Source organism: Balaenoptera borealis, assembly GCF_965194805.1.
Source record: "Balaenoptera borealis genome assembly, contig: HAP1_SCAFFOLD_902, whole genome shotgun sequence".
NCBI lineage: Eukaryota > Metazoa > Chordata > Mammalia > Artiodactyla > Balaenopteridae > Balaenoptera > Balaenoptera borealis.
Window position 1 is genome coordinate 41,063 of NW_028123302.1, and position 19,501 is coordinate 60,563.

At 43.4% G+C, this 19,501-nt stretch overlaps 1 pseudogene across 1 annotated transcript; it reads left to right on the forward strand.

Annotated features, from left to right (window-relative positions):
• Positions 1 to 612: 612 nt before the first annotated feature.
• Positions 613 to 18,645, forward strand: LOC309621698 (heterogeneous nuclear ribonucleoprotein A3-like; annotated as a pseudogene). Its single transcript has 4 exons — positions 613 to 1,317; positions 1,375 to 1,521; positions 17,406 to 18,247; positions 18,389 to 18,645. The product of its transcript is annotated as a heterogeneous nuclear ribonucleoprotein A3-like (transcript).
• Positions 18,646 to 19,501: the final 856 nt, after the last annotated feature.

Below are 19,501 nucleotides of genomic sequence, written 5' to 3' on the forward strand. Positions count from 1 at the left end.
GAAAAATCATAGGTAGGATGAGACAACTAAAGCTCCAACCCAGTTCTGACCTAGTAAAATTCCTGAAATGACTGAAATGATCAGCCACTCTGATTAACAGAGAAAAGGGTAAATCTTCTCTGGTGCAAAGTAATAGCATCTTCAGTCTCTATGAATTTTTTATTCACCACGTCCAGCACACAATCAAAAATTATGAAATTCCTGAAGCAGGAAAAAGTGACTAAAACTTAAGACAAAAAAAAAAACAAAAAAAAAAAACCAAGAAAAATTGATTTAGAGGGAATTCAGATTCTGGAGTTAGCACAGAACTTTAAAATGACTATATTGAGAGTAAAAGATGGGGATTAATAGATTAAAATATGGAGAATCTCAACAGAAAATTGGAATCAATTTTAAAAAATCAAATACAGATAAATGAAAAATAAGAAAACTGATCCCCAGCAGACCTTAGGGAATACTAGAAGAAATTTTTTTGGGCTGAAGTAAAATGGCCCAACATAGAACAGAGCTGGGCTCTCGGTCCCATATTGAACTCGAGTTGGAAGAGGCGAGTCCGGTCTCAAAACGGAGGTAAAACCGCCGCCCGGTCGCCCCCAGCCCGACTCCGGCCGCCGCCGCCGCCGGGGGGAGGAGGGCCATGATCCAAAGGAACCAGAACAGTTGAGAAAACTGTTTATTGGTGGTCTGAGCTTTGAAACTACAGACGATAGCTTAAGAGAACATTTTGAGAAATGGGGCACACTTACAGATTGTGTGGTGATGAGAGACCCCCAGACAAACCGTTCCAGGGGCTTTGGTTTTGTGACTTACTCTTGGGTTGAAGAGGTGGATGCAGCAATGTGTGCTCGACCACACAAGGTTGATGGGCGTGTAGTGGAACCAAAGAGAGCTGTTTCTAGAGAGGATTCTGTAAAGCCTGGTGCCCGTCTAACAGTGAAGAAAATTTTTGTTGGTGGTATTAAAGAAGATACAGAAGAATGTAATTCGAGAGACTACTTTGAAAAGTATGGCAAGATTGAAACCATAGGAGTTATGGAAGACAGGCAGAGTGGAAAAAAGAGAGGATTTGCTTTTGTAACTTTTGATGATCATGATACAGTTGATAAAATTGTTGTTCAGAAATACCACACTATTAATGGGCATAATTGTAAGTGAAAAAGGCCCTTTCTAAACAAGAAATGCAATCTGCTGGATCACAGAGAGGTCGTGGAGGTGGATCTGGCAACTTTATGGGTCGTGGAGGAAACTTTGGAGGTGGTGGAGGTAACTTTGGCCGTGGTGGAAACTTTGGTGGAAGAGGAGGCTATGGTGGTGGAGGTGGTGGCAGCAGAGGTAGTTATGGAGGAGGTGATGGTGGATAAAACGGATTTGGAGGCGACGGTGGTAACGATGGTGGTGGTCCTGGTTACAGTAGTAGAGGAGGCTATGGTGGTGGTGGACCAGGATATGGAAACCAAGATGGTGGATATGGTGGCGGTGGTGGAGGATATGATGCTTACAATGAAGGAGGAAATTTTGGAGGTAACTATGGTGGTGGTGGTGGGAGCTATAATGATTTTGGAAATTATAGTGGACAACAGCAATCAAATTATGGACCCATGAAGGGGGGCAGTTTTGGTGGAAGAAGCTCGGGAAGTCCCTATGGTGGTGGTTATGGATCTGGTGGTGGAAGTGGTGGATATGGTAGCAGAAGGTTCTCAAAACTCAGAAGAAAAGGGCTACAGTTCTTAGCAGGAGAGAGAGCGAGGAGTTGTCAGGAAAGCTGCAGGTTACTTTGAGACAGTCGTCCCAAATGCATTAGAGGAACTGTAAAAACCTGCCGCAGAAGGAACGATGATCCATAGTCAGAAAAGTTACTGCAGCTTAAACAGGAAACCCTTCTTGTTCAGGACTGTCCTAGCCACAGTTTGCAAAAAGTGCAGCTATTGATTCATGCAACGGAGGGTCAATTAGATGTACATTCCTGAGGTCTTTTATCTGTTGTAGCTTTGTCTTTTTCTTTTCATTACATCAGGTATATTGCCCTGTAAATTGTGGTAGTGGTACCAGGAATAAAAAATTAAGGAATTTTAAACTTTTCAATATTTGTGTAGTTCAGTTTTTCTACATTTTAGTACAGAAACTTTAACAAAATGCAGTTTTGAAGGTGTTTCCTTGTGAGTTAACAAGTAAAGAAGATCATTGTTCATTAATATTTTGTATGAATTTTGCTAAAGTTAACTGTAAAGAAACACCTGCTGACTTGCAGTTTAAGGGGATCTATTCTCCCCATTTCCAAACCATGAAATGAATGGGCTCTGACATGTGGAGAGAATAGATATTTGTATGTTTGCAATGTGTGTTTTAGATAATAGAATTGGGTATTTAAATTAGCATATTTGTGAATTTAATAGCTTTAAGATTTACTTCAAATGAAAAATCTCAGAATTCAAAAAAAAAAAAACAAAAGAACAGAGCTGGGAGCGCGATTGGCGCTGCCTGCGGGGGAGGAGCGCCGCCGCCGCCGCGAGCTGGGAGCTCGATTGGCGCTCCCTGCGGGGGAGGAGCGCCGCCGCCGCCGCCGCCGCGAGCTGGGAGCTCGACTGGCGCTCCCTGCGGGGGAGGAGCGCCGCCGTCGCCGCCGCGAGCCGGGAGCTCGATTGTCGCTGCCTGCGGGGGAGGAGCGCCGCCGCCGCGAGCTGGGAGCTCGCTTGGCACTGCCTGCGGGGGAGGAGCGCCGCCGCCGCCGCCGCCGCCGCGAGCTGGATTGGCGCTGCCTGCGGGGGAGGAGCGCCGCCGCGGCCGCCGCCGCGAGCTGGGAGCTCGTTTGGCGCTGCCTGCGGGGGAGGAGCGCCGCCGCCGCCGCCGCCGCGAGCTGGGAGCTCCATTGGCGCTGCCTGCGTGGGAGGAGCGCCGCCGCCGCCGCCGCCCCCGCCGTCGCAGTCGTCGTGAGTGAAGAAGCGCCTCGGTGACGCCTGGTGAGGGCCCTCGCCGACGCCTGGGCTTACCTGCCGCCCGGCCAGCTCCGCTCGTTTCCCGTCCCCCGCGGCCCGGCGCGGGGCAGGCCTGCCAGGGCCATGGAGGACGAGGTGGTCCGCATTGCCAAGAAGATGGACAAGATGGTGCAGAAGAAAAACGCGGTGAGCGCGGCGGGCGGCGCGGGCCGGAGGGAGGCCGGGCGGCGGGCGGGGGCCAGTCGGCCTGAGGGGGCTCCCGGCCCGCGGTGAGCGCGGCGGGTGCTGCGAGACGGCGGCGAGGCCCGCGCTCTGGGGAGGGGTTCCTGGGGAGGGGGGAGCTTCGTGTCCCGCGGCCGCGTCCCGGGCAGGGGTTCTGGGGGGCGTCCTGTCCCGCAGCTGCGTCCCGGGCAGGGGTCTGGGGGGCGTCCTGTCCCGCAGCTGCGTCCCGGGCAGGGGTTCTGGGGGGCGTCCTGTCCCGCGGCCGCGTCCCGGGGAGGGGGTCCTGGGGGGGTCCCGGGGAGGGCGTCCGGTCCCGCGGCCACCGGCGCTGGGATCCGCCCTGGGCGCCCGAGGCCCCTCGTGATTAGCGCAGCCCGGTAAACTCTATGGAGGCATCCTCCTCATTATTTTAAACGTGACGGTGGTAAAGCCTCGCTGGTTTAGCTGAAGAGTGCAGAGAGCCCTCCCTGTTTGAAAGAATTGGTTCTCTTTCCCGGGCTCATTGGCCAGCAGCGAGAAAACAACATCAAACAGAGGTTTGTGATCAGTTTTAGACATGAAACTGTTCAAGCAAAACGTGAATTTCCTGGATCTTATTTTTGAGGAAGGCTGAACATTCCCTTGATTGTCTCAACTCCCCTGCATGTTTGCTTAGCAATTAAAAAAGGTGAACTACGCCAGTGTACTTGGCAAGTTGCTAAACTTTTTGGAAAAAGTGGATCTTGTTAGGCCGCGGAGTGCGGGGAGCTGTGTTTAAGGCATTGCCGCCGACGAGGCTGTGCTGCCGGCTGGATTTGGACACATGTCGTTGCTGGTCCTCTCAGTGGTTTACAGTTGCTACCGGTGGCGTTTTCTGTCACTGATAACGTGTGCACGTGAACGTGGTCTCTTGCGGTTTGTATGAGGTGCTCCAGTTTCTGCATTTCTTTCCACCTGTGTGGGCCACTCTCAGTCCCTTGCTTCCGAGTCGTCTGTATTTTCAGCTAAACTTCTGAAATTCTAAGTCCAACGAATGTGAAGGAGAGAAGGGCTGCTCTGATTTGCACAGCACTTTGGAGTTACAAAGCGTTTGTGCAGAATTCTTTGGGGACTCACGACAGCTGTGTTGCATTCATTTTACAGAATAAGAAACTGAGTCAGACCAAGCAGTTCACCTCCTTAAATGAAGTGTGCGTTGTGGATTAAGCCAGGACCCGAGTTTTCTGCTGGGCAGCATGCAGAAGTAGTGTTAAACACCGAATTCTTAAGACTTCAGACTTGGTGTGCGCCTCTTTTCCTTTAACAGGTGCATTGCCCGGCGTGTAATTTCATACCCTGTTCATCTGTCTTTGCAATTTTGGCTTTTTAAAGGATTTCCTGTTTGTTTTCTGTTGCAGACGTTGCCGGTGCCATTTATTGTTTCTGTTGATACAGGCCTTTCATTCCTCACTGCAAGTGATGAGTTCTGTATATTTGATTGGCTGAACGTTTCTGTTATTCTGTTTAAACTGGCAAGTTTTTTTTCTTTGCCTAGAGAACCCTAGACTCCCCTAGTAGAAGCTGGCTCCTAGGGAAAAAGGCCGTTTCTTGGGTAATTTTTTTCTCGAACTCAGGCTATAAAATGTGTACCTTTTAATCATCTAGTGCACTAGGTGTTTTTGTTTGTTTCCTTTCCTTGAAATAGACGTTTCCTAGAAATGAGGAATTCCTTAGTGAGCAAGTATGGAGAAGACCAGTTTGTATTTATCTGCAGTTCTCAAATTATAAACATATAATGCGTCAGCAGGAGAATGAGGATAAGCTCCACAGATGATCCTCAAGTCTCACTTTTCTTTTCAAATCTTATATTTCTAGTAGTACAGAACTTTACCAATATAAAAACTTGCCCCCCCCGCCCCCCAAAAAAAAGAACACAACTGCAGGAAAGAACAAAGAGCACTTAAAGTGTGTGTGTGTCTAATATATACATGTACATATACCCAGGTACATACACCTTTATATTTATATGTTATTTTGTAAATAAGTGACAATAATAATGTCTTGTGGAGATGTAGAACAGAAGTATACAACGAAAGCACAAACAGCAGGAGGGGCAAATGGAGTTAAACTGTTCAACCTCCATGGGATGGTTCCATGGAGGAGGCAGAGAGGGGGATGGGATCCTCGAAGAGCTGCTGAAGACCTTGCATTTTTTGCAGATCTCTTTAGAATGCTACTTGCATATTGTGCTCTCACTGAATGCACCTGGCTGAGCTATGGCACATTAGCACGGTAAACATTTGTCAGATTTGCCCTAGTCAGAAAATTTTCTATACCTGCCATCCTGCTTGGCACTTAAAAAAAAATTTTTTTTTTTTAAGCTCTCTATGATATAGGGATGATGGGTGAAGAAGGTAGGCTGCAGGGTAATATGTAGTATGTATGATCCCATTTTGATACAGTAAACAGAAAGTATTAAATGCATGCCTGTTTGTATGAGCAGTGAGTTTGCATGGTTATCTCAAGAGGGAGGGAATGGGACGGGTAGAGAAAGAGACTGACCACAGACTATTGTTTTACTTGTTACAAGAGGCATGTGTTGCCTTCATTTCTGATTAAACTTTTTGTGTCCAGATTATTGTAGGTTTACATGCAGTTGTAAGAAATAATAGTGCGATAGCTCCTGTGTGTCCTTTACCCAGTTTTCCCCAATGGTAACATCTTACAGAATCATAGTATACTGTCACAACCTGGGTATTGCCATTGACACAGTCAAGATAGAGAACATTTCCATCCCACAGGATCTCTCCTGATGCCATTTTATAGCCACTGCTGCTCCCCCACTCCCCACCAAATCATAGTGATCTGATAGTGCAGTGGATAAAGTTGCAATTAAAGTTTTTGTGCAGATGATCAAGGGAAAATACCCCCTGGGGAAGATGGCCCATCTCCCACTCCCCCGGCCCTATCTGTCCCTGGCAACCTGTCATTTCAAGAATGTTATGTGGGACTTCCCTGGTGGCGCAGCGGTTAAGAATCTGCCTGCCATTGCAGGGGACATGGGTTTGATCCCTTGTCCGGGAAGATCCCACATGCCGCGGAGCAGCTAAGCCCATGCGCCACAACGACTGAGCCTGCGCTTTAGAGCCCGGGAGCCACAACTACTGAGCCCACGTGCCACAACTACTGAAGCCCGCGTGCCTAGAGCCCGTGCTCTGCAACAAGAGAAGCCACCGCAGCGAGAAGCCCGCACACTGCAACAAAGAGTAGCCCCCGCTCGCCGCAACTAGAGAAAGCCCACACGCAGCAACGAAGACCCAACGCAGCCAAAAATAAAATAAATTAACTAATTAATTAAAAAAAAAGAATGTTATGTGAATAAAATCATATAGTGTGTAACCTTTTTTTTTTTTTAAGTAAAAAAAATTTTTTTTTGGCTGCGCTGCCGGTTGTGCGATCTTAGTTCCCCGACCAAGGATTGAACCCAGCCCAGGTAGTGAAAGTGCTGAGTGCTAAACACTGGACCGCCAGGGAATTCCCAGTATGCAACCTTTTGGATTGGCCTTTTTCAATCAGTGTAATTCCCTGGAGAGTCATCCAAATTGCATGAATCAACAGTGCTCCTCTTTTTTAAAAAAAATATTTATTTATTTATTTATTTGGCTGTGCGGGTCTTTAGTTGCAGCATGCGGGATCTAGTTCCCTGACCAGGGATGGAACCTGGGCCCCCTGCATTGAGAGTGCAGAGTCTTAACCGCTGGAACACCAGAGAGGTCCCAGTGCCGCTTTCTTTTTAATTGCTGAGTAGTATTCCATGGTTTGGCTGTACTTCAGTTTGTTTAATCACTTGCCCATTGAAGAACATCTGAGTTTTTTTCCCATTTCCTGACTATTACTGATAGAGATGCTGTGGACATTTGTGTACCTTTTTTTGTGCGAACATGCGTTCTCTGGGATAAATGCCGTAGGGTATGTGTTGCTTTTTTTGTTTTTTTTCCGGCTACGCTGTGCCACATGTGGGATCTTGGTTCCCCAATCAGGGATCGAGCCCGTGCCCCCTGCATTGGGAGCTTGGAGTCTTAACCACTGGACTGCCAGGGAAATTCCTGTATTGCTCCCCCCGCCCCACTTGATTGATTGATTGGTTGATTGGCTGTATTGGGTCTTAGTTGCGGCACGCGGGACCTTCGTTAAGGCATGTGGGATCTTTATTGTCGTTGCGGCGCACGGGCTCTTCGTTGCAGCATGAGAGCTTCTCTCTAGTTGTGGCGTGCGGGTTTTCTCTCTCTAGTTGTGGCACGTGGGCTCTGTAGTTGTGGCGTGCAGGCTCCAGAGCGCGTGGGCTCTGTAGTTTGCTGCACGTGGGCTACCTCATTGAGGTGTGCGAGCTCAGTAGTTTGGTGCGAGGGCTTAGTTGCCCCGCGGCATGTGGGATCTTAGTTCCCCGACCGGGAATCGAACCCGCGTCCCCTGCATTGCAGGACGGATTCTTTACCACTGAACCACCAGGGAAGTCCCTGTATTGCTTTTTTAAATTCAAAAAAAAAAAAAAGGAAAAGCAATTAGAGGTGAAACAACTAATTATATGATGGCCTTTCAAAGTACATATTCAAACCCTACATTCTTGGTGTACATAAGTTATTTATGTTGATTTGTGGTGTTTAGCTCTAGCAACAAGGCAATAATAATAACGCTGTAGTTTTCCTTGTTTCTTTCAACTGATGATCTGTGTATTTATTACAAATATTAATTAACACTCACAAGCTACCAGGAGGCAAGTAATGGTTAGCGCTGGTGTGGTTAACTCCTTTATAGATAGGGAGGTTGAGGCATGGGTATTGTGGAATTTGCCATGTTGAGGCATGGGTATTGTGGAATTTGCCTAAGGTTATATAGCACTGTGTTCTGACTCAGATTCATTCAGATTTATTCCTTCCCTTTCTGTCTCCTGAATTAACGCTTTGTAATTTTGACCTAGGTGTGAGGACACGAAAAGGGTTTTTTTCTGTATCTGAGGTTTAGTGCTTGTTTTATAGAAGCAATATAGTATAGTGGTTAGAGTAGGCACTTTAGCATCTGAGTTTTGTTTTTTTCTTAAGTCTTTAATGAATTTGTTACAATATTGCTTCTGTTTTATGTTTTGCACATGCCGGAAAGGTAATAGGCCTTGGCCCCTGGGCCTGGGCTTCGTCTCTTGTGCTGTCTCCTGTCCCTGTTGCCCCCGCGCGCTGGCCCGTCCGCGCTGTGCCAGGGGGTATTGGTCGTCTCGCGGCTCAGTTCACAGTAGCTGAAAGGGACTGTGTGTGATGGTCTCATTTCTGCCCATCGTTTTCAAAGGGAGGCTCTGGCCATTGCTCCTCGGGTAAAATGCAGAGGGAGTGCTTTTTAAGATGGGACTGTCAGTGTTGGGGACACTCCTTAATTACCAAAACGGAATCCCCTTCAGTTCCTCCAGCTGTGTTGTTTTGGCACAGAAGATGTGAGTAATAGGAACTGGAGCTAAGTTGGAGTGAAAAAACGCACCGGTCCCGCCGAATTTTCCATCGAAACAGTTGATTTGTGTTGTCTGTAGGAATTCTAAAGGGCGTACCGTTGCTTCCTAACCGGAGTCATTTGAGAGATCTACCTCTGTACGTTCAAATGATTAATTTTGAGACTTTGCTCATGTGTGCAGTAAACCCTTTAATTCCCTAAGACCTTCCTTTCCTCCATCTCCTACCCCATTAAGCCCGCTTCAGTTCATCTCCTGAATTTCTTTGGAATCTGTCAGCTCTCCCTCAACACCCTAATACTGAACTTGCCTGTGTGTTGCGATTAGGTCCTAACTAGTGTCCATATATCTTGTTTCCTTCCAATCCATTCTTCACACAAAAAACCTTCAAGGCAAGTTGGAACATTGCTCATAAACATCGCTCACAAACATTGTTTTGAGAATAGAAAACACAGTGTTTGTTGGCCTTTAAGACTCTGCGTGGTCTAGAATCCTCTCTGCTTCTCTAGCCCCATCTTGTGCCACTTGTGCCCTCACTTTCTATGCTTCAGATACACTGAATTAACCTTAGTTCTCACTCATCTGACAGAAGTCAGTTCAGATATTATTTTTCACTGTGATCCCTAGCATTAAGCAAGTTGATTATCACGTTTTGTATGAGGACTAAAACTAAACTGGGAAGTGGAAGAATTGAGTTTAAACTGTTTCAGTCAACACGCATGTATTAATGATACCTACATATTGAACACCGGGCTAGGTTTCATGAGGGATACAGAAGTTCTGGCCATCTCTGGTTTTGGATATCCCTTATTTGTTGAGACCTTTGCGTTGTTTGGTTGCCTTTTGTCTGTTTTCAAGATGGGAAAACAGGAACGAGGGAAGTATAGGTTATTACTAGGTGGGGTTGAACAAGTGGAGCAGCAAACTGCAAGGCAGAAAGAAGAGGGACGTACTATAGAGGGATATGATTTCCATTCTCAAGGCGCCTGCATCCTGTGCAGGGAGACAGCCTAACATAAAATGTGCCTAACAACAAATATATTGACTTCTTACTAAAAATCTGCAGTTCATATAACCAAGGGGTTTATAACTTCTCCTTTAAAAGTGATATTCCTGGGACTTCCCTGGTGGTCCAGTGGTGAAGACTCTGCGCTTCCAATGCAGCAGGCGTGGGTTCAATTCCTGGTTGGGGAGCTAAGATCCCACATGCTGCGCAGCCAAAGAAATTTTTTTCAAAAGTTATACTCCTGTATTATTGAATTTAGTGGTTTAGATTTTGTTTTAATGTTAAGAAGATTTCAGTTTATTTACCAGGAACAAACAAAACATAATGTAAAAATAGTTTCCCAGAAACGATTTCCATCATTCTCTTCTTCCCTTTCTCCCGCAGACTGGTGTTTCATCTTTACAAGCTCTCTGTCTTTCCATAGGAAAGCTGTCTGGCTTGGAGGTTGCAATCCCAGGGAATTTTTCATCAGCGGGGAAGTCTCCATCACTACAGAGGGATCAAGGGAGAAGTCAGTCCCTGGTAAGTGAGATGCTCCCCCTAAACACCAACACAGCAGTCGTGTACCTTTTAAGGGGTTCAAGGGCAAGATGGGCTAGGCATTTCTACTAACTCTTCTTAAGGACCATGGACAGTGCCGTAAGCTACGAGGTAAGCGGTGACTGTTGTAATTCTTACTGGTGATCATTTCCTGTCACTGATTCTCGGCTTTCTTTGTATTTCATAGGACTGTTGTCAGTCCAATAGAAAATGAGTCTTATTTTTAAAAAACTGAAATGTTTTACAGAGCCTAGCATTCTCATATAGAGTCCTTTCAATTCTCCCCACTTTCCCAAGAGGCTATGAACGCTTCACACCATGAACTAGGAGAGGGGGTAGAGCCCTTTCTGATGAAATACATCAACAAAGACAGAGTCTTAGCCTGCTTGCTCTCTGGACAGGATCTCGGACTACAAGGTCTTCAATCCTGGTATAAATGAAGGAAGTGAGGACAGTTCAACTGGCACTCTCATAACAAGAGTTGTGAAACACCTTCCAAAGAGACTATAGCAGTAGATGAGGGAAGGGAGTGCTACAGTGTGGTAGTACAGGGGGAATGATCGGCTACAGCAGTGAAAAATGTGGTACCTATTGGTGTGCTCTCGGGGTTCTTGTACATGTAGCATAGATGACCTTTACAGTGGCCCTCTCACCTTCCCACCTGCATTAGGTGTTCTTTTTTTTTTAAATTTATGTTTATTTATTTATTTATTGTTTGAACTTATTTATTCTATGTGTTTATTTTTTTGGCTGCACTGGGTCTTCATTGCTGTGCACGGGCTTTCTCTAGTTGGCGGCTAGCGGGGGCTACTCTTGGTTGCGGTGTGCGGGCGTCTCATCGCGGTGGCGTCTATTGTTGCGGAGCATGCGCTCTAGGCGCGTGGGCTTCGGTAGTTGCGGCTCACGGGCTCTAGAATGCAGGCTCAGTAGTTGTGGCACATGGGCTTAGTTGCTCCACGGCATGTGGGATCTTCGCAGACCAGGGCTCGAACCCGTGTCCCCCGCATTGCATTGGCAGGTGGATTCTTAACCACTGCGCCACCAGGGAAGCCCTATTCTGTATACTTTTAAAATATTTTTTAAAATTTTACTTCTGAATCCACAGAGTTAAAAATCTTTTATTATTAAACCAAATAATATTTCTCTTTTAAAGGAGTCCTTTCTACCAAGTACCTGTATGTAAAGGTAAGACCGTGAACTGTGGGCTCTATGTAGACCGATCCATTTGATGTCAGAAGAGGTATAAAATACACTTTCACAGTTGGATTTCCTCTCCTGTGCTCTGCCACCAACATGAAAACAGCATACCCAGAGTAGCCTGGGTTTCAGTACAAGGCATGTGGAACAGACCCAAACCGTTTTTGCATCCTGATGCCAAACTCCAACTGACTCATAAGCCCATGAGTGAGGAAAGCAAATGTCTGTTGTTACGAAGCACTGAGATTTTCGAGGTTCTTATACAGTATCACGGTGGCAATAGGTAACTGACACATTAAAGGTGTTCTGTGTGATATTGATTAGACTATACATTTGGGGGGCATAATTTTATATCACAATAAAAATGTATAAGATATATAACCATCTCGGGTTTCCCTGATAGCGCAGTGGTTAAGAATCCGCCTGCCAATGCAGGGGACACGGGTGCCAGCCCTGGTCCGGGAAGATCCCCCATGCCGCGGAGCAACTAAGCCCATGTGCCACAACTACTGAGCCTGCGCTCTAGAGCCCGCGAGCCACAACTACTGAGCCCATGCACCGAAGCCCACGCGCCTAGAGCCCGTGCTCCACCACAAGAGAAGCCACCGCAATGAGAAGCCCGTGCACCGCAACGAAGAGTAGCCCCCGCTCGCCGCAACTAGAGAAAGGCTGCACGCAGCGATGAAGACCCAACACAGCCAAAAATAAAATAAATAAAAGTAAAAAAAAAAAAAAGAAAAGAAATATAACCATTTCAACATATAAATGTATTTATTCAAATTAAATTCAGTGCAATTTACATGTGGAACTAAGCAATTTTCTTTATACATTTAGGCATATTCCATTTATACCTACAGACAGATAAACTTTTTGCACAAGTAGGAAAACTTAAAATATATTTTGAATAGATTTGTACAAACTGTTGAATACTTTAAAATTAGTAATTGAAAGTTCCCACCCTCATTTGGAGGTAGAATGGGAACTTAACTTTCCAGTTACTGGTCTGAAAAAGAAAATAACTTGCTATAATTTTGAATGTTATATAGTATAAGCACTATAAAAATATCACTGTCATGATAGCATAGGAACACTCTAAATGTAGACCTTATGGTAGAAATTGCTAGCTGTTCACCAAAACTCATTTCTTCTTCATCCTGGAAAGCACAGCTAAACTATTCCTAGTCAGTGGAAAGTGATGTGGGCCACACCTAGGCCTAGCCCATAAAAGCCTCCCAACATGTGCTCCTCCATGCTTTTCGTCCCTTCCAGTTGACTATGATGATGAATCCAAGGTTCCATGTTTTAAAGAAAGCAGAGTCACAGTCAACCTGGGTCCCTGCTCAACGTTTCTTGAGCAAGAAATAGACTGGTATTGTGTTTGCTATCTGTTCACTGTATCATGCAAAACAATAGTAAAAGAAACAATGCCAAATAGTTATCTACCTCCCTAAAATTGAACCTCTATAGTTTTTATGTTTTCATGAACTACTTGCATTCTTATGACAAGTATTATGAGTTGAAAATACGTCAGCCACAAGTAGCATGAGTTTCACATAGGTTGTTAACTTCACTAGAAATTGAAGTAAAAACATAATAAATTATATTCTCTTCATAGCTATGTAAATAAAAGATGTTTTAATCATGTACAACCTAATGCTTAAAATTAAAATTAGGTTTTCTAACTAGAAAGACCCAATCAAGAAATTTCTTAGTTAATGACACACAAAAGTTGGTAATGTGACCTAAAATTCTCTTACCATCTGTGCCATGAAGAACAGTAATCTGTTGGACTGAAGATGATGAAGCAAACTTGACAGGAACTTTGCCCAACTTCTGTGTACTGAGGTCTGGAATATCATGTCCACGATCTTCAGCATTAACAAAAATCTCAGATGAAAACATGGTTTTTCCTGGACTCTCTGTTGTTATCTGAGTGACTGCATCAGATGATAATTTTCCAGAGAAGGGAGAAAACGGGGTCTTAATCTCCTTTGGTGATCTGAACAAAAAAGAGAAAGCACACAGCAGGTCATATCCTTGGCTTATCAAATACTGTAATTTCTTTCCAAATGTGGCTTCAATATTTTTTGGAGACACATCCAACTCAAATGGTTAAGTTATTTCTGCAGTACCCTGTGCTTTTTTACATACTTATTACAGGGTGATCATGCATGAGTTTACTTTTACTTATTTTAAAATCTACTTTTATTTTGGATTTAGAATGCTATTATATAAGGAAAGGGTACTTTTCAGTTGAAGTGGAAAGATATCCATTAAAAAATAATTACTGGAAGTCCACTATAAATTAGGGGACTATGCTAAACGCATAGAGTGTACAAAAATAAAAAAGAAACAGAGCCTTTCCTCAAAAAGTTTATATGTCAGTGGGGGAACCAGAGGTTTTTAAGGTTGTAATTATGTATATAGATTATAAAGAATCCATATTAAAACATAATGGAGTAAATAAATGAGTGTATAAATAAATAAATAATAGGAGGGAGGGAGAAGACAAATCTTGCCAACAGAAGAATTCCATATGTAGGTAACCTCCCCCCCGCCCCCCCCCGGCATCCATCTCCTCCCCAAGGAGGTGGAGGTGAAGCTTAATCTTCCCCTTAAGTCCAGTCCTGGGCTGGCCTTAATGATTGAATTCCAGAGACAGTATAAAATGGGAGAAAAAGTAACTTTACAGTGGAGAAACCAAGCAAACACCATGTTATGCAAGTGATGATGTTTCACATCACCAGTGATGTCACGGAGACACTACATACTCTCTGTTATGATGTGATGAGACGGTTACTTCGCTTCTGCGGTATTCTTTGTCAAAACCTATAACTCCAGTCGAATCATGAGAAAAACATCAGCCAAACCCAGACTGAGAACAATTCTACAAAATATCAGACAAATATTCCTCAAGACTGTCAAAATCATGAAAAACAAGGAAGGAATGAGGAACTGTCATAGACCAGAGAAGACTAAGGAGACATGACAACTAACTAAGTGGAATGTGATATACTGGATTGGGTCCTAGAACAGAAAAAGGTCATTAACAGGAAAACTGGTGAAATCCAAAAAAAGTCTTAAGTTTAGTTAATAGTAATGTATAAATGTTGGCTTTTTAATTTTGAAAAATATACTATGGTAGTATAAGATGTTAGCAATAGGAAAAACTGGGAGAGAGGTAAAGGGAACTCTGTTTGTATCTTTTCTGCAGATTTGAAATTATTTGAAAATGAAAAAGGTCATTTTTAAAAAATGGAGTAATACTGTATTGTATTATATCACAGAAGAAGAAGACCTTTTAAAAGGTCTTTTAAATCTCTACCCTCTATATACTATTCACTAATTAAAAGGACAATTATGAGAAAAGAAAATAGGCCCATCTCCCTTATGTATACAGAAGCAAAAATCATACACAAAATGTTAGACAATCAAATGTAGAGTGTGTGAGTGAGTGAATGTGTGTGTGTGTGTGTGTGTGTGTGTGTGTGTGTGTGAATTCCTACCAAGTTGTTTTACTCCAGAAATGCAAGGTGAGTTAACATTCAAATATCAATAAATGTCATGCACCACATCCATAAAATAAAGGAGAAAATGTATATGATCATATCAGTATAGTCAGATAAAGCATTTGATAAAATTCAATAATTATGTATGATTAAAAACTCATAGCAAAGGGAAACTACAAAAAACTTTAGAGCCACCATCCTATTTATAGTGAAATGTGGAGAACGTCCACTGTAAGATTAGGAACAAAATAAGAATGCCAACTCTTACCTTTTCTATTCAACCTATTAGTAAAAGTATTAAATGGCATTAGCAGTAAGGCAGGAAAAAGAAATCAGAAATATAAGGCTAAGAAAGGAAGAAATCATACTGTCACTTTCCATAGTTGATATAATTAAGGATACAGAAAATCCAAAACCATCTACAGATAACTTATTAGAATATCAGTTAGTTTTTAGAAGAGTTGCCAGATAAGAGACCAAACATTAAAAAATTCCACTAACATTTTTCTGTGTCTGAAAAGTTATAAAATTAAAAACTAAAAAATATGCCATCTACATTATCATCAAAACATCATATACCTAATAATAAGTGTAATAAAAAATGTAAGAACCCTATTAGAATAGAAAACTATTGATATATCATAGAGAGAAATTAAAGGTGATCTAAATAGGATTTCTGCTTTGAGGCAGGATGTATAGGCATACCTCACTTTATTGCACTTCACTTTATTGTACCTTGCAGATAATGCTTTTTTTTTTTTTTTTTTTTTTTTTTTTTTTTTTTTTTACAAATTGAAGGTTTGTGGCAACCCTGTGTCAAGCAGCTCTACTGGTGGTGCCATTTTTCCAACAGCATTTGCTCACTTCGTGTCTCTATGTCATGTTTTGGTAAGTCTCACAATATTTCAAACTTTTTCACTATTATACTTGTTACATGATCTGTGATCAGTGATCTTTGATGTTACTATTGCAAAAAGATTACAGCTTGCTGAAGGCTCAGATGATGGGTAGCATTCTTAAAGTCTACTTTCAAATTAAGATATGTACTTTTTTTAGACATAATGCTATTGCACACTTAATAGACTACAGTATAGCATAAACATAACTTGTACATGCACTGGGAAACCAAACAACTCGTGTGACTTGCTTTCTTATGATATTCTCCTTATTGTGGTGTCTGGGACCAAAGCCATATCTCCATAATAATATGCCTGCACTAGGTAGGCACAGGCCATCACTCCTGCTGCAACGAGCAAACAAACTTGAATAAAAGATCATCGAGCTAAGGAAGCAATCAAGAAACAATATCAACTAATATGCTAGAGAGGGACATTTAGAGATTTGGAGCAGGGGTTTGGTGTAGGGAGACATACTCCACTGGAAAAGAGAAATCACCATATCTTTTGATGAACTCATTTGCTGGCATGATGGAGTGAAATCTAGCAGAATGTCAAGCCGATTTCCCCCACAGGACATTTCCTTAGTGTCAGGGTGGTATAGGATGATGGGGGACTGAGCCAAGAAAGCAGAGTGAAATTTCCTGCACAGTCATGGCACTAACAAACCAAATCCCGCTAGATAAAGGGGCCTGTGACAATCATTAGGTCTCCTCTTCAAGACATTTGCCAGTTTTTGAACCTATATAAAGCAGGAAGCTAAATACCTAATGCCTGAGGGAGAGAACTTTCCAAAGTGAGGAATTAGAGACCTACCAGACTCACAGTAAAAACCCAGAAGTGCCATCCCCAAGAAGGGGGCTGAGTCAGAAAAAGTGAAGTCATCTGCAATGTTTCAGTGTTTATGAGACAAATTTTCACTGAGAAAGTGTAACGGCAACAAATACATAGCTGGTCTCTCCTTACATTTGCCATACTCTGAAGCTGTGAGAACTGAGAGCCTAAAGAGCTGAATTCAAACATCTGAAAGACTGAAGTCAATAACTGACTGTATTTATTGAAGAATCAAAGACCTGTCAGGCTCACAGCAAAAATCCAGGGAGGCCACAAATTAGGAAAAATCATAGGTAGGATGAGACAACTAAAGCTCCAACCCAGTTCTGACCTAGTAAAATTCCTGAAATGACTGAAATGATCAGCCACTCTGATTAACAGAGAAAAGGGTAAATCTTCTCTGGTGCAAAGTAATAGCATCTTCAGTCTCTATGAATTTTTTATTCACCACGTCCAGCACACAATCAAAAATTATGAAATTCCTGAAGCAGGAAAAAGTGACTAAAACTTAAGACAAAAAAAAAAACAAAAAAAAAAAACCAAGAAAAATTGATTTAGAGGGAATTCAGATTCTGGAGTTAGCACAGAACTTTAAAATGACTATATTGAGAGTAAAAGATGGGGATTAATAGATTAAAATATGGAGAATCTCAACAGAAAATTGGAATCAATTTTAAAAAATCAAATACAGATAAATGAAAAATAAGAAAACTGATCCCCAGCAGACCTTAGGGAATACTAGAAGAAATTTTTTTGGGCTGAAGTAAAATGGCCCAACATAGAACAGAGCTGGGCTCTCGGTCCCATATTGAACTCGAGTTGGAAGAGGCGAGTCCGGTCTCAAAACGGAGGTAAAACCGCCGCCCGGTCGCCCCCAGCCCGACTCCGGCCGCCGCCGCCGCCGGGGGGAGGAGGGCCATGATCCAAAGGAACCAGAACAGTTGAGAAAACTGTTTATTGGTGGTCTGAGCTTTGAAACTACAGACGATAGCTTAAGAGAACATTTTGAGAAATGGGGCACACTTACAGATTGTGTGGTGATGAGAGACCCCCAGACAAACCGTTCCAGGGGCTTTGGTTTTGTGACTTACTCTTGGGTTGAAGAGGTGGATGCAGCAATGTGTGCTCGACCACACAAGGTTGATGGGCGTGTAGTGGAACCAAAGAGAGCTGTTTCTAGAGAGGATTCTGTAAAGCCTGGTGCCCGTCTAACAGTGAAGAAAATTTTTGTTGGTGGTATTAAAGAAGATACAGAAGAATGTAATTCGAGAGACTACTTTGAAAAGTATGGCAAGATTGAAACCATAGGAGTTATGGAAGACAGGCAGAGTGGAAAAAAGAGAGGATTTGCTTTTGTAACTTTTGATGATCATGATACAGTTGATAAAATTGTTGTTCAGAAATACCACACTATTAATGGGCATAATTGTAAGTGAAAAAGGCCCTTTCTAAACAAGAAATGCAATCTGCTGGATCACAGAGAGGTCGTGGAGGTGGATCTGGCAACTTTATGGGTCGTGGAGGAAACTTTGGAGGTGGTGGAGGTAACTTTGGCCGTGGTGGAAACTTTGGTGGAAGAGGAGGCTATGGTGGTGGAGGTGGTGGCAGCAGAGGTAGTTATGGAGGAGGTGATGGTGGATAAAACGGATTTGGAGGCGACGGTGGTAACGATGGTGGTGGTCCTGGTTACAGTAGTAGAGGAGGCTATGGTGGTGGTGGACCAGGATATGGAAACCAAGATGGTGGATATGGTGGCGGTGGTGGAGGATATGATGCTTACAATGAAGGAGGAAATTTTGGAGGTAACTATGGTGGTGGTGGTGGGAGCTATAATGATTTTGGAAATTATAGTGGACAACAGCAATCAAATTATGGACCCATGAAGGGGGGCAGTTATGGTGGAAGAAGCTCGGGAAGTCCCTATGGTGGTGGTTATGGATCTGGTGGTGGAAGTGGTGGATATGGTAGCAGAAGGTTCTCAAAACTCAGAAGAAAAGGGCTACAGTTCTTAGCAGGAGAGAGAGCGAGGAGTTGTCAGGAAAGCTGCAGGTTACTTTGAGACAGTCGTCCCAAATGCATTAGAGGAACTGTAAAAACCTGCCGCAGAAGGAACGATGATCCATAGTCAGAAAAGTTACTGCAGCTTAAACAGGAAACCCTTCTTGTTCAGGACTGTCCTAGCCACAGTTTGCAAAAAGTGCAGCTATTGATTCATGCAACGGAGGGTCAATTAGATGTACATTCCTGAGGTCTTTTATCTGTTGTAGCTTTGTCTTTTTCTTTTCATTACATCAGGTATATTGCCCTGTAAATTGTGGTAGTGGTACCAGGAATAAAAAATTAAGGAATTTTAAACTTTTCAATATTTGTGTAGTTCAGTTTTTCTACATTTTAGTACAGAAACTTTAACAAAATGCAGTTTTGAAGGTGTTTCCTTGTGAGTTAACAAGTAAAGAAGATCATTGTTCATTAATATTTTGTATGAATTTTGCTAAAGTTAACTGTAAAGAAACACCTGCTGACTTGCAGTTTAAGGGGATCTATTCTCCCCATTTCCAAACCATGAAATGAATGGGCTCTGACATGTGGAGAGAATAGATATTTGTATGTTTGCAATGTGTGTTTTAGATAATAGAATTGGGTATTTAAATTAGCATATTTGTGAATTTAATAGCTTTAAGATTTACTTCAAATGAAAAATCTCAGAATTCAAAAAAAAAAAAACAAAAGAACAGAGCTGGGAGCGCGATTGGCGCTGCCTGCGGGGGAGGAGCGCCGCCGCCGCCGCGAGCTGGGAGCTCGATTGGCGCTCCCTGCGGGGGAGGAGCGCCGCCGCCGCCGCCGCCGCCGCGAGCTGGGAGCTCGACTGGCGCTCCCTGCGGGGGAGGAGCGCCGCCGTCGCCGCCGCGAGCCGG